The sequence below is a fragment of the Marmota monax genome, unplaced genomic scaffold (assembly GCF_021218885.2).
Source record: "Marmota monax isolate L192 unplaced genomic scaffold, Marmota_monax_Labrador192_F-V1.1 WCK01_AAM20220418_F8-fsc00050, whole genome shotgun sequence".
Lineage (NCBI taxonomy): Eukaryota > Metazoa > Chordata > Mammalia > Rodentia > Sciuridae > Marmota > Marmota monax.
The window spans coordinates 11,523,189-11,538,416 of NW_026694552.1; positions in this window are offsets into that span (position 1 = coordinate 11,523,189).

The following is a 15,228-nucleotide window of genomic DNA, read 5'->3' on the forward strand; positions in this document are numbered from 1 at the left end:
AAATATGGTACATTTGTTCTATGGCATCACCTATCAAGGTACCCTAAAATTATGTATAATCTAGTTACACGTGATTTCATAGGTAAACCTTAGTTTCTGGAATAGATACACTCACAAAAAAAGTGATTATCATTAAAATTTTCAGCATGCTATTTCCCTTTTGTTTTTCATTACAGAATTTGGGCTCTCTTGCCTTGGAATAATTTTATATACAATCATAACATATCTTTAAGAACCTACTAAATAAAATAGAGAACAATGAGCCTATTCATTAGATAGAACTGTTTATATTTACATTGTCAGTGAAAGATACTTAAGAAAGCTCTGTTGCTTTGACTAGAACCATGAATTCATGAAAATATTTGATAATCTGGTTCCTGAGTATTAAATTTACAATAACTTACAAATTAGCATGTATTTATAAAATGCAAATATATATATATATATATATATATATATATATATATATATATATATATACATACATACATATACACACACACACACACATATATATTTTATATAAGATAGCAATAGTTTGCTGAGGGTTGTGCTAAATCCCTGAGGCTGACCTTGAACATGCAGTCCTCCTGCCTCAGCCTCTTGAGTCCCTGGGATTGCAGATGTGTGCCACTGCACCCAGATGCAAACATATTTTTATTATCATAGATAATAATAAGAGCTGGTACTATTTCCTTGTCAATGACTTGGAAATAATTACCCCTTACATATAGACCAGTAGAACTTACATGCAATTAACGTGAACATCCATCTGGTAGGTAGGAAATCAAGATATATCGTTGAAATAATCAAAAAGCCCTCAAACTCCTATCAAGATAACTTGGAAACTGTTCCAAGAATTCAGAACTGGTTTGTGCCTATTATATAAGCAACAGAAAGGCAATCAACTTTATACTGTTTGTAATAAAGATAATGAAAAAGGTAAGAATTATCCTAAAAAAATTTATTCTAAAAAGTGGTGGACAACCCTTTTTAATATGTAGTCTTCCCTGATGGACTAAAGGCTGATGCAAAATGAAATTTTTTTGCCATTCAGTTCTTGCAGATGAAGAGCATGCAATTTCATACACTTTTATTTATATATATATATATACCTAAAGTACACTAAAGAAATTTATTATATTGGTTAGTTCCCTTTAGAATACCTAAGTAAATCACAATAGTACCAAGAGTTACAAAGTATTTTAATTCAGTATTGTACGTAAATGTGCATAAAAATAATACCATTATGTGGCTGCCATTAAATATATAAATTATGTAAAACTCCCACATGTATACCTAAATTTTTTAGGAAGGATGCTATTTTATTGAATCATCAATGTTATCTTACTTCAGTTGTATTTTTTAATTACTAATATTCTTATTTAATTGAAAAAAGATTGAATGTTTATCATTCATTTTTAAATGTGTTTATCATTTTCTTCTTTGTGCATTTCGAACAGCCTCCATTGATATCAGTTAATTTGCAAATTGTTTTCCCTAATGTAAAGGTCCGGCGAAGCATCAGAGGGAGAGACCACCAAGAGACCACTCATGCAATTGGCAGAAGGGGATTTATTTATTGGGGATCCATTCCAGCATGCTGGGGCTCGGTGCCCACTCAAGTAATGAGAGCAGCCCAGAGCCCAGAGCAGGGGTTGTGCAATGCTTAAGTACACTTTTTGGGGAGGGCGGGACTTTACATACATCACAGTCTCCTTTAACAAATCATCATACACCTCGGGAAAGTCAAACAACAATTCTTAGACTTGATTAGTACATACATTGGCGGGAACAGGTCGGGCGGGGGTGATAGGTCAGTTCTAAAGCGGGGTACACATTCAAACTGATTGGTTTAGGCCCTGCAATGCCTACGTGCAAGACCACACAGAGCCCTTAAGTTATTAAACAACCAGGCGGTCAGGGGAAATATTTAATGGGTGGTTCCAAGCATTGTCTTAACAGCTACAGGGATTTCAGGTTTTGCATGTAGCATAGGAACTTAACAATACCTAGTCCTTTACATTTTAACTCAGGCCTTGCAGCTTAGAAACTTTACAATACCTGGTCTTTTACCCTTTAACTTTTACACTTTAACTTCAATTTCTTTTACCCTTACACCAAACCATTTCCAAGCATTTATCTAAGTCTGCATTAGAAACGTTAAACCCTTCACTAAACCCTCAACCATGTGAAGTTTATTCAGATTGCCTGATATACTAGAGGTATTTGATGAGGATTTTTAAATTTCTTTTTCTTCACTCAGAGTTGAAAAGGGTAATGGACTTATTTTCTGGCAGCATTCACCAAAATACAGTTCTAGGCATGAGTCTGAAAGTATTCTGATATTTCACGAGACTTAACAGCAATAATATTTCACATTGAATCAATGTTGTCTTAAAATTGGAAGAATTGACTACTCAGCACGTAGTAACTAGCTTTCAGTTTTAACTTTCTTTGATGATGGAGGCAGTTTCAGAATTTGAAAGTTGCTCACACCCCATTTAACATAATAGCTAAATAGAATTACAATCAGCTTGAATAAAGCCCCATCACAGAGGAGTTTTTAAATGGAGCAGTTATCTTTCAGAGCTATTGATTACATTCTCCTTGGGAATTGGCTCCAACTCTCATTTGTGGACTTTACTACTTTGGGGAGCATTGTGGAAGATGAAACACACAAGTAATAGAAAAGTTATTTCCTGGAATGCGTTAGCATTTGTCATGTTGTAGATTTATAAGCCACAGCACCATTTATTTTTCATATTACTTTTTTAAATATGGGCTCATTTCTTAACAGCTTTATGCCAGATTTAAAATGTCACCTATACATCAACATCCAAAATTTCAAAATGGAATTTGGTGGTGATGACAGGAACTCTAAAGGTATTAGCTCTGCTCAGATCATTCTTCAAATGTGTACTCCTCTTTTACTTAAATTGAAAAAAAAAATCTTCAAAAGCAGGGGATCTAGCAATTTTATCCTGTATGAAATTAGGATTATTCTCAATTTAGCCCTCTTGGTTGATTCTTTCTAATCTTTGTTTTCTACTCGTATCTCATTGTGTACTCTATTTACATTACAGAGCATTCTGGTTACTTCCCCAAGTATGGTTTTTAGCAATGTATAAAAATACATTTATATACAGAATTTGAAAAGTGCTTCTAAACACAAAAGGAAAAAAAAAAAAGAAGAGGTGGGGGTGTTTCATGCTTGCATCCCAGAGCATCTCTTCCATTCTCCTGGATGATTCTGTTGAGGGCCTTCTAAGTTGACAAAAGAAACTTTGAAATGTAGAAAAAATAAGAAAACACAAGATTTGCAATAAAATTTATATCTGTCATTGAGAATGATCCTTTTTTCCCTATCGATTGGCTCTTTTCAATGTGCATGTGAATATTTGCATGCACATCCATACATTAATTCAACAAACACATATTGGGTATCCACTCTATTTATAGGCCAAAGTTAAGTAAGTGCTAAGAAGCAAAGATGAACCAGATAGAAATAATAGTTTCAAGGTGAAATTATCTTTTTAACAACCATTTGATAGAGGCAATAATTTCTAGAAGAGTGTAGACATATGGAATAACCTCCCAGATGATGGGTAATAAAGAAAGTAGGTGGCATTGCATTAGGCCTTGAAGTATGAATAGATTTAAAGAGATGGAAAAGATGCTGGAGTACATTCCAAAGATAACTAGATTTCTGGGCAAATATGCCCACAAAGGTAGAAGAAGTGTACAGTGACTACATCTCCCTTACTGCAACATGGGGTTAACTTTGTGGAACAGGAACAAATAAAACCAGAAAGACAGGATACTAGAGGCCATTAAATATAAAAATGAATCAGTCCTCACTTAGATAGGCTATAACTTAGGAGTTTCATTTCCTGAATAATTGAGGTTTGGGATTGGTCTTACAGCTTGAAGGACATCTAGGAAAGATGTCTAGAAAAACCTGAACCCCCATCTGACCACTAAGTAAATTTTGTAATCTGTGTGTCTGGGATTTGACCTTGGTTTTCTGATTTGATCTATAATTTTTGTGGGTCACAATTAGAGTCCTGTCATGAACACTTGTCTACTTGGATAAACCCTTCCTTCCTGGAACTGCATCTAGCATTCTTTGTTCCCAGTTTAAGGCTACTATCTTGCTCTAAATTCAAAACCATAGTGTATAAATCCATCTGATTGTAAATCTCACCACTACTTTGAAATTACTGCAGCTGTACAACAAACACTATATTGAATAATCCCTCATTATCACTACAACAGGATAAATCTGATGTCACATTGCCGTTTGATGTAGCTTCAACTCACTTCTCACAAGGACTTTCATTCCCTCATAAACATCATCCCTATGCTGACACAGTTCGTTTCTTACTATTTCCTCTCCACTACTGGTTTGCTGCTATTGCCTATGTATGTTTCACAAGTGATGCAAAACAACAACAGGCCCTCTGTCTTATAATAGCCTCTGATTTAGAGATGATAGAATAAAGTCACAGAATGCCAGAACACTAAAGACCTTATAAGTATGTCAGCAAATCTAAGACCTTCATTGTAAAGAGAGGGAATCTAAGGCTCAGAAGATTTTAATTGACTTGCTCAAGGTCTATCACTAATTAGTGAAAGAGCCAGTGCCTATTTCTGTTTATTTCCCTAGATTTTTTTTAAAAGAACAAACCACAAAGATGTCAGCAAAATATCCCTCTATTATCCCTAGAAGCAAGTTGTTCCTATTTCCCACTGTTATGGTTTGGATATAAGATATCCCCGAAAAGTTCCTGTGCTAATGCAGGAGGTGAAATGATTAGAGTATGGGAGCCATAACTTAATCAATGGATTGATTCATTTGATGGATTACTAGATGGTATCTGTAGGCAGGCAGAGTATGGCTGGAGAAGTAGGTCATAGGAGGCATACCCTTAGTATTATATATTTTGTCCGTGACTCCTCCCACTCTCTCTCTCTGCTTTCTAACTGACAAGAGCTGAACAGCTTTCCTCTGCCATGCCATTTGGCCATGATGCTCCACTTCACTTCCAGCCCAGAAGCAATGTAATTACTCCCAGAGCAGTGGAGGTGGCCAATCATGGACTGAACCTCAAAAACCATGAGCTCAAAATAAACTTTTCTGGGGTCTGGGGTTGTGGCTCAGTGGTAAAGAGTGCTCGCCTAGCATGCATGAGGCACTGGGTTCAATCCTCAAGACCACATAAATGTAAAATAAAGATATTGTGTCCACCTATAACTAAAAAATAAATATTAGATAAATAGATAAACTTTTCCTCCTCTAAGTCTGGTCAGGTATTTTGGTTACAACAGTGAAAAAGCTGACTAATGCACACACAAAACTGTTTTACATTTTCACCATTGTCCTCAACTCCTTTCTTCAGCATCAGTCTTCCTTCTTTTCAGTTGATGACATTTCTTATACTAGAAGGAAAAAAATTACATGACATAATAAGTGCAAGGGGTTAATCAATGTTGGCTGTAATTACTCCCAGTCTTCCTAGCTAGGGTTTGGGAATCTCTGTCTCAACTTTCTACCCCTTTCTCTACTGATTATAACAATGTGTACCCAGACCTATCCTTAAAACTTTCTGCTTTTTCTTAAAGCCCTTTTTCATAGCTGATCCATCTGGATTTCAGTACTTCCCACCCATTCAGAAAAATTTCCCTTTTGATATCCATTTTAATAGTCAGCAAATACAACTTCTCCCTTTCTGGTCTGTTTCTTTTAGTATATATACTTGTCGAAGCTCCTCTCATTTAAAAAATAAATGAAACTCCCAATCCTACTACTTTGTCCATTCTTTGTTTGGAATGCAAATTTCTAAGTGTAGTCTACACTTAACATACACTTTTTTTCCTCTCTCATTATTTTTTCAGTCACATCAACTTGTAATAGATACCCAAATTTCACTGGTTCTGCTCTTGTCAAATTTTCTAGTGGTTTCTTCATTGTTAAGTCCCATGATATTTTTCTCTACAATATTTGACACTGATACCTGGATTCCTCATTGAAACTTACCTTCTTCTTTAATTTCAAACTTTCCTACCCTTCTGAGTGTTTTTTTTTTAATTTCTAATTTTTCTTTGTGGGATTTTCCCCACTCTATATATTTTAAATGTCAGCTTTTCTATATGACATGCCTGTGGACTTATGTTTTCTTTTCTAACTCTATTCACATTTTTTGGGTGATCTCATGCACAGCATGATTTCACTTATCCCAAAGACTGGATGATACTATAGTATGAAAATTTTACCTGATCTCCAGATTTTATATACAAATGCTGTAACAGTGGTTCATTTTATGCTTTGAATATAATCCTGGCTTCTCTGCCAGTTACTTATTTTTTAAATGAACATATTTCTTTCTCTTCCTCTCTCCCTGCTCCTCCCCAATCTCAGGGGAAAGAGGATTACCTTTCTTCCCTATTCTAGACAGATTTATCTATCTTTGAGCAACACACCCACCATAGGAATGAAGTAATCCAGACTTTGGAGATGGTACCAGAATATCCCAAATTAACAAGTGAATTACAGCTCCCATCAGAACAAGTGCTTTGTACTGGGACGTTAATAAATAAATGGATAAATAATATAATTTCAAACAATGAAGTATTATAAAGAAAATAAAGCAGAACAAAATAAACCAGGATTGGGTATATGTATGTGTGTATACTTTATACAGGATAAGCAATGACATTTATGAAGAAATGCCATTTGAATGGAGATCTAACTGATAAGGAGCCAGCCAAGTGAATGGAGAAAAAATAATTTGAAAAGAAATACAAAATGTAACTCAAAGACAGGAATTAGTTTAAGGATTTCACAAATAGCAAAAGGGTTACCATGACAGCTTAATTGTGAGGAGCAGTAGCAGATGAAGTTAGAAGCGAGATCACATCATGTGGGTCCTTTAATGCTATGTTGTTGAGCTTGAATTTCTAGTCTAAATTTACTAGAAATACAAATAAAGGAAGATTTACATTTGGGCTTCTGTGTAGAAGTAAACTATAGATGAGTACGAACAGACATGGGGAGATAGGGTAGGAAGATGGTACAAGAGTCCATGTGAAGCGACTAGGATGATACATAGCATTTGGAATGGTGAGAAGTCTTTACACTTAAGGTTGTTTTTTTTTTTTTTTTTTTAGAGAGAGAGAGAGAGAGAGAGAGAGAGAGAGAGAGAGAGAGAGAATTTTTTAATGTTTATTTTTTTTTTTTAGTTTTCGGCGGACACAACATCTTTGTTTGTATGTGGTGCTGAGGATCGAACCCGGGCAGCATGCATGCCAGGGGAGTGTGCTACCGCTTGAGCCACATCCCCAGCCCAAGGTTTTTTTTTTAAGAATTAGAACTGACGGGACTTAATGATGTAGGTGGTAAGAAAAAGAGAAGAATCAAGGATGTTTCCTAATAACTGATCTTTCTTTGAGTTTTGGCATCCCTTCAGTCCACTCTCCCAAATAGTATCAGTGCTATTTTTCTCAGAGTATTCTGATAATGACACTCTACCTTAGTAGTTGTGAACCAGGAGTGATATCCCCCTCTTTTTGCACATGTTTGGCAGTGTCTGGAGACATTTTTATTTGTTACAACCAAATGCGTGTAGGCCAGAAAGGCTGCAGAACATTTGGAACATTCAACCAAGGACAGAACAGCCCCACACAACAAGGATTTAATTATTTGACCTAAAATGCCAATAATGATTGAAAAATCCTCTTATATTCAGTTTAAGTGTTACCTCCTCTGGAAAGCCTTTTCTAGTTTAACAATGTGGTAAAAATAGTTAACATCAACTCAACATTTATGATTTTTTTTTCTAATGCTAAGATCTATGTATGCATTTGTAAATTGAGAATTGTTATTATGCCCATTCCAGATGAGGACACTAATGTCAAACAGATGAATAATTTGCCTAAATATACTATGCTATGAAAGGAGTGGAGCTGAAATTTTTGACTCTGATGTATTTGACTAAAGAATTTTTTAGCCAGGTGCAGTAGCACATGCCTGTAATCACAGCGGCTCAGGAGGCTGAGGAGGATCCTGAGTTCAAAGCCAGCCTCAGCAAAAGTGAGGCACTGAGCAACTCAGTGATACCCTGTCTCTAAATAAAAATATAAAATAGGGCTGGGAATGTGGCTCAGTGGTCAAGTGCCCTGAGTTCAATCCCCAGTACTTGCCCCCCAAAAAGGAATTTTTAATAACTATAAAATTCTGCCACTTCACTCCCAAGGTTAAAGTAGAAGGGCTCCTCCAAAGTCAATGGTTAGAGAACTAATTTAATTGGGTTCTAGTTGTTTATTTGACTCTCCCATCACTAAACAATGAGGTCCCTGAAGATAGGGAAATGTGCCCCAGTCTATGAATCCACGGTGCCTAGAGAAGGCATTTTATAAAACTTTAATAAAAATTTACTAAATCTATATTTACTTTCTAGAGATGTGTGCATAGCTTATTATTTCCCCAGAGTAGTTATTTGGGTTTAGTTAAATTTACAAATTCATTTAACAAGTTTTTACAGATGCAGATTAGTCTCTGAGGGAGTTAGTTATTGGCAAAATTTACATTTGCAGTCACTCTATTGAGATTCTGTTGGTGGTAAGGTGGTGTGGGTTGGGAAAAAGAGCAATTGTTTGGTGTTTTCTAAGCTTTAAAAAAGTGATTTCAGAGAGCCATAGCTCCTTTTTTTTAACTGTAGAAATCCAGAAGACTTCCATTTCCTGACTGATTTTCTGAGAAAGATTTAGTTTTTGTCTCTGGCTCAATGCTCAGTAACGTAAGAAAATATTAAAAGGATCAAATATGATTAATTCACTTTATGTTTTCAGAAGAAATTATTTTTGACTTTGCAAAGTTAGGCACAGCCATTAAAAAAAAAACAGATAATAGTGAGTAGAAAACTACTGTGCTAACCTCAAAATACACAAAATGACAAACGATTTTATGGATTTATTTTAGAACTTCAGTTGATAGCTATTCGGATGTAATAGGTCTATTTTGCTAATCCTCATCTAACTCTTGCCCTGTTGTGTTCCAGAGATTCTTGGTTTAATAATGAAAAAGAAGAAGAAGGAGAAGAAGAAGGAGAAGGAGAAGGAGAAGGAGAAGGAGAAGGAAAAGGAGAAAACAAAGTGCGTAGAACTCTTCTTAGGCTGTTCTTTGGATCCAGATCCTAGTGAAAGTTATAATTCAGAATTTCTCTCCTTGTTATTCAAAGCTTGGTCCTCCCTATGCCAATCCATTAATGAAGACATGGTTTTGAGAAAAAGAAAAAGGAAGTTTTATTGCTTTGCAAGTCTCAGAGGTCCTGGTTCTGCCTAACCAGGAAAACAGGGTTTTTAAAGAAGCCATTCAAAGTCTGCATTTCAGGTGTGCCCTGACAGGGGGTCCTAGGTACGCCCAGATGATATGTTGAAATTCACTTGTTAACTTGATAGTCACTTCCTAGATCTTCCTATGACATCTCCTTCCTGTGGAGAACAGATAACTCTAAGTAATCTTGTTCCCTGCCCCCCAATTAGGGAGGGGAACAGGGAGAAGAGGAAAAGAAAAATATGTCCCTTTAAAATAAGCAGCAAGAGCTATGTTCAAAAGGTGAAGTGGACCATTGTTACATCCATGGCTACCCCACCTAATTTGGAGGATTTAGATGATCAACACTAAACAAGGCCAAAACAGGAAATAATCACTATTATTCTTTCTAATGGAATTCTGAATAACTAGCAACACTTAATGAAAACTACAGAATCAGAGGGTGGTATCAATAGGTAGATTGACTTGATCTTGAATTCCTGAAGTACTGGTCCAGACTGCTTTCTGTTCACCCTGATTAAGAATTGTATTGGTTCCGCCACCATTTGACCCAGCTATTGCCCTTCTCAGACTATTCCCTGAAGACCTTAAAAGAGCGTACTATAGGGATACTGCCACATCGATGTTAATAGCAGCACAATTCACAATTGCTAGACTGTGGAACCAACCCAGATGCCCTTCAATAGATGAATGGATAAAAAAAATGTGGCATTTATACACAATGGAGTATTACGCAGCACTAAAAAATGACAAAATCATGGAATTTGCAGGGAAATGGATGGCATTAGAGCAGATTATGCTAAGTGAAGCTAGCCAATCCCTAAAAAACAAATGCCAAATGTCTTCTTTGATATAAGGAGAGCAACTAAGAACAGAGCAGGGAGGAAGAGCATGAGGAAAAGATTAGCATTAAATAGAGAGGAGAGGTGGGAGGGAAAGGGAGAGAGAAGGGAAATTGCATGGAAATGGAAGGAGACCCTCATTGTTGTACAAAATTACATATAAGAGGTTGTGAGGGGAAAGGGAAAAAAAACAAGGGAGAGAATTAAATTACAGCAGATGGGGTAGAGAGAGAAGATGGGAGGGGAGGGGAGGGGGGATAGTAGAGGATAGGAAAGGTAGCAGAATACAACAGTCACTAGTATGGCAATATGTAAAAACGTGGATGTGTAACCGATGTGATTCTGCAATCTGTATACGGGGTAAAAATGGGAGTTCATAACCCACTTGAATCTAATGTATGAAATATGATATGTCAAGAGCTTTGTAACGTTTTGAACAACCAATAAAAAAAATAAAAAAAGAATTATATTGGTTCCAAAACCAAGAGAAGAAATTGGTTAATTTTACAAAGCTGTAAAATTTAAGGGAATTTAGTGACAGAAGGCTCATCATATCATTTTACATCCTCCTCCATTAGGAATAAAAATAAGGGATGACCGCTTCCTTTCCCCCATAGGGGAACTCACTAATGTGGGGTAGAAAGGTCTGGTGTCCTCCAGATAGAAAGACTTTCTTTAGCCCAATGCTCTATCTTCTGGTCATTGTCCCCTAGTGCATTTTCCCTCTATGTGGAGTTCCAGATGTCTTGTCCATTGGCTGTTCTCAATGTTACAAAGGTAATTCTCTAAAATAACTCCTGATATGTCATGCTCATAATATGCCTTCATAGAATGATGCTTGGCATTTCTGAGATGGCTTTCTTCCACATACAGATACCAATATCCAATATCTTTTGGCTGAGTCTACAAGAAGCTAGTCTTCACCATGGTCTCCTTTCTGGAAATACTGCTTGTCCTTACCTTTCCAAGCTACTAGTCGCAATGCTTCCACTGAGCCCTCTAGTGGCAATGAGGGAATCATGCAAGTTTTTAAGGGTTTGGCTCATTTAAATTACCTTGGTGCTCTTTGACTTTGTCCGGGCAAGGAAATCTAAGCCAAAATACAATGTAGCCTGAATGTTCCCTAATCTCCCACAAGCTCCAATATGGTCTTTCTTGGCATGACAGTGTAGAGTGCATTATTTCATCTTCAATTGCTTGTTTTTGTAGTATTGGGACTTGAACTCAGGGCCCCACACATGCTAGGCAAGTAATCTCTCATCTTTGTGGAGAGCATATTAAATTATCTAGGGGATTTGATAACAATCCTAAAAATAATACAAAGGAAATGGGTAACTAAAATGATCTCTGACTTAGAAGAGTAAGTGACTTTAAGCCTTCATACATTTGTTAAAGCAAGTTTATTTAGTGACATACCTCTAATAATGAGACAGAAAGGTCCACACATTTTTTAAAGCCACAGCTTTGTGTAGTGACTGCTTGTACTGAAAATGTTAACTCCAAGGTCCTTTGAAAGCTTCAATCTTAAATAATGTATTACCAAGTAAGCTAAGTCAAGAGAAGTCGCTTTTGTGGATCAATATATGCTTATAGAATTATCTCAATAAGCGAGGTACAAAATGTAATTTGGATGTAGAAGACATGGCAATTATTTCCAATAATGACCAGGGGTGGGACAGTTGCAAGGGCTTTGTGGAAGAGGTGATAAGTAAATTGGTCTTGAAAGAGTGAGATATATTTTGATGGGTAGAAGAAGCAGAGAGAGCATTTGAAGTTGAGGGAACAGCATGAATATAATTATTGGAAGACTGAAAATTCATGGTGAAAGAGACTGATTTGGCTAGAGCCAAAAAGGTATGGAGGAAAATGGCATCCTGAAGGTAGAAAAAAATGGTTAGAGCCAGATCACAGAGGACCTAGAATGCCTATGGAAAAATGGAAAAATTAACCCAGAGTGACTTAGATTATAAAACAACTGAAATTGTCTTTTGTTAATTTTCTGGTTCTAAGTACATCTCACCTGCCAGCACCCATTACCTGTTGATGGAAGTGAGGAATATGGACTTGTCAGTTGAAGGTAATCCAAGCATTTCTAATTTATAGAAAAATGTATTTTAGGTAACTATCCAGACGATTTAATGCAAAACCTGACTATTGTGGAATGTTTGCTTTTTTAAGGGATATTCTTTCCTCACTTCCTTCTCAGGATGGCATAGGAAAATGTACATGTCCTATAGCACGAGGAAAGCCTCAATTCCACATGCTGTCATCCGTGTCCTCTTAGGCCCCTCTGAAAATTCTCCATATTTTGCTAGGTCACTAATAAATATCTTTTAATGTTTGTTTTTGTTTGGGGGGGGGTTGGTGCTGGGAATTGAGGCCAGGAGTGCTGTACCATTGATCAACATCCCCAGCCTTTGTATTTTTTGACACAGGGTCACACTAAATTGCTGAGTCTGTTCTCAAATTTGCTATCCTCTTGCCTCAGCCTCTTGAGTTGTTGGGATTACAGATGTGTGCCACCACAGCCCTCTAGTACAGGCTTTCCATTCTTTACAAGGAAATGTTTTAGCCCATAAACTACCATGCAGGGGCCCAAAGATTGTGCATGTGACTACTTTTCCCAACAAGAATGTATCTGTAAATGTCCTAAATGCAATTATCTCCATTTTGTGTATTTCATATTTTATAATAATGAACTAAACACTACATACCTGTGATTGTCTAGAAAGCTTCAAAAATATTTAATTATACTAAGGATTGAGGTATCATGACTCTTTTGTGGTTGATCTTGCTGTGTCTCTTCTCTATTTGAGTAAAGCATTGTTTCATCCAGTGTCTGACTTGAGTCTTTCTTGGTGACCTCAATATCTCTGAACCATGCAGTGATTTGAGATCCTGAGACTGCTGCTCCTGTTGAAAGGCAATAGGTGTCATTTGCTCAACAATTTCAGCATGCTTAGTCTTTTCAAAATAAAATGGAAGACCAGCATTTGCTCTCTATGATAATGATTCCCTGAGAATCAGACCAGTTTGGGGACCTTGCTGCAGTCTTCTAGATCCAGACTCTCAACAGAAATTTCATTTCCTAAGATCAATTTCTTTTATAGCTTACCTCTGTGATATCTGACATCTTTCACATAATAAAAAATGAATCTTTCCCTTTGAGAAAAATAATGTTTGGCTTGAACCAAACTTTATGGTATAAGATACTGAAGTGCAGTGATGAAGTTCTAAATCACATTGATAGGCCTTTATACGTGGTGAAAAATAATTCTTATGGTCACTGAATGGTCACATATATGGTGGTGGGGGTGAAGAGAGGGGAGTGGAGCCCTTCTATAATCAAGGGTTGTGTATGTCAAAAGATTTAACATGTTATTAATTTCAGGACTTTCCAAGTTTTGTTGGCTATACTCACAAATAGCCACCATTTATAGACTGCTCACTATGTGTTACATATTGGAATGTATAGAGTGGCATAATGTCTTTGTCTACTCAGGCTGTTGCAAAATACCATAAACTGAGTGGCTTTTAAACAACAAAAATTTATTTCTTACAGTTCCAGGGGCTTGGAAGTCTAAAATCAAGGCGCTAGCAAAATCATTGTTAGACAAGGGCCTGTTTCCTTGTCCATAGATGGTTCTTTCTCGTAGCGTCCACATATGATGGAAGAGGCTAGCTAGCTTGCTGAGGTCTCTTTTATAAGGGAACTAATCCTATGTATGAGAATTTACCTTCATGACCTATTATCTCCCAAATTCCGTACTTCCTAATACTATTACCTCATTTGTTAGGATTTCAAGATATAAATTTTGGGGGAACATAAACATTCAGATGGCAATACATATATCAACTCATTTATTCTTCAAATAACACTGTAGGATAAGCATTGTTTTTCTCAAGTTTGCAGGGGTTAGGTAACTTGCTTAAGGCCCCAACTGGTAAGGGGTATTCAGGTGTCAAATGCAAATCTATGTGGCTTAATACTTTTTTTTTTTTTGGTACTGGAGATTGAACCCAGGGTTGCTTAACCACTGAGCCACATCTCTAACCTTTTTTTATTTTTTATTGAGAAACAGGGTCTCACTAAGTTGCTTAGGGCCTTGCTAAGTTGCTGAGACTAGTTTTGAACTCTCTATCCTCTTGCCTCAACCACCTGGGTTCTAGGATTATAGGTGTGCGCCACCTTACCCACTTAAAGTTAATACTCTTAACCATTCCCCATCATACACTCACTGCTACATACCAAAAAATAGCAACACCAAAGGAAGAAATGAGTAACATTTATGGATAACAGTGGAAGTTAAGTTAAAAGAGCATTAATGACATTTTTGAACCTTATATTTCTGATGGAATCCTAGCCAGATTCCCTTTTCTACCATTTGTTGTTGTTGATCCATAGTATACTATAAGTACATGTATCCAGGAACAGGCTCAAAACTAAGACCATGAAGACAAATGTTTTAATAAAATTAAGATATATTATTCAATAAGATATAAGAAAAATTATGGATGTATATCGTAGATGGTACTACAATGAGTAGAATAGTATATGTTCCCCAGATTCCTGCCACTTAAGTAACATTCCAATTCATGTTGTTGAAATACAATTTTCTCTTATTACTGAATTCTTGAAATTATTTTATGGAATATAAGTTATAACTTCTTATTAAAATTATTAATACTTACCTCTGTTGAAAACTGATACTCATGCTAGGCTGTAAGCTACCATCCCTTTTTATTTCTCAATGTTTTATGCAAAATATTCTACTTAGTAATCTGTCTTCTAAACTGTGGTATATCAAAATTTGTTCACTTGTCTGCATGGAACTATTATAGCCATCACATAATTGCATTATTTATAGCTGAAGTAAAACACACACACACACACACACACACACTATGTTTATGATATAACTGTTTTGACAATGCCAGAGATTAAAAGAAGAGATTGTGACAATCTTACCAGATATTAATGCATTAAAATTGACAGTGGACCCTGTGGTTGGTTTTATGTGGATAGAAATGAAGGTCAAGGATTTGGCAAGG